The sequence below is a fragment of the Vulpes lagopus genome, chromosome 3 (genome assembly GCF_018345385.1).
Source record: "Vulpes lagopus strain Blue_001 chromosome 3, ASM1834538v1, whole genome shotgun sequence".
NCBI lineage: Eukaryota > Metazoa > Chordata > Mammalia > Carnivora > Canidae > Vulpes > Vulpes lagopus.
This window is the reverse complement of record NC_054826.1, coordinates 47,994,224-47,995,364: the sequence shown is the minus strand read 5'-3', so window position 1 is coordinate 47,995,364 and position 1,141 is coordinate 47,994,224. Positions and strand designations below refer to the sequence as shown.

The 1,141-nt window shown below is 48.4% G+C and overlaps 1 pseudogene; it reads right to left on the bottom strand.

Annotated features, from left to right (window-relative positions):
* Positions 1-486: 486 nt before the first annotated feature.
* LOC121488576 lies at positions 487-578 on the bottom strand (annotated as a pseudogene).
* Positions 579-1,141: the final 563 nt, after the last annotated feature.

The following is a 1,141-nucleotide window of genomic DNA, read 5'->3' as shown; positions in this document are numbered from 1 at the left end:
TGCTTCCTTCTCCCAGCCCAATGTCTGGGTCCTCCCTGCCTCCCCACATCCATCTGACCTATCCCATGACTGCGCCTTCAGCTCCCCACTCTCTGTGTCACTTTGGACAATGTCCTTCAACTCGCTGAGCCCGTTTCCTCTTCAAAGTGAGCACTTAAACCACAAGAGATTCGCCAAAGCTTCAGAGATTCTATTATCTTGGGTTCTATAACAATTTGGAAACTGGGTTCTGTAACTGGGTAGAGTAACAGTTTGTAATGACGGTTTGAAAAGTAATTTTGATTTCTGCATCTCTAGCTGAATGGTAATGTCAAGGTCCAACACGGTCTCAGTGGCTACCTCTTCTCAGACTATTATATCTATATCTAGACTATTATATCTATATCTCTACTCTGCTCACTTTGTTGATCCAGGGATAGAAGTCCATTTCACACTTGCCTGGGCAAAGGAGAGCATTTATTGGCTCATATTACACACGAGCCCAGGAATGGGTTAGCTTTAGGCATAGATCTGGGATCATCAGTCCTTGGTAAGAACAGATATTACACTTGATCTTAGCCAAAAGGCCGAGAAGCGATAGGGATCATCAGCCCTTGGGTCTCACGCTGTCTACCTCTGTCCCACTCTCCTGTCTCATGGTCTCATTTGAAGACAGGCTGTCTCCACACATGGTGACCAGGTGGCTGCTAGCAACCCTAGGAGCACATCCTATCCTCTGAGTATCTCTGGTGGAATAAGCTCTCTCCTCCTGGCAGTCCAAAGAGTTCTGGACGTAAGACTCCTTGGCTCAGCTTGGGTCATGAGCCCACTCTGCAACCCATCACTGTGGTCAACAGAATGGGATGCTCTGATTGGCCAGGCCTGGGTCACATAGCCACCCTGAAGCTGGGGGCTGGGGGTCCACCCACACAAACCATGCAGACTGAGAAGAGAAGGGAGGCAGATCCCAAAGGAAGATCAGGGTGTTGAGGTCCAAAAAGAATGGGGAATGGAGACTGGGCAGATAAAACCCAGAGTCTGACGCTCCTGCCATTAGGTGTATCTTTTTCCCATGGGAAGTGACTAATTTTGCATGTTCTTCGAGGCTCAGCTCAAATGTGACCTCCTGCCCAATCCACAAAGCAGGAACTAAATCCTCCAT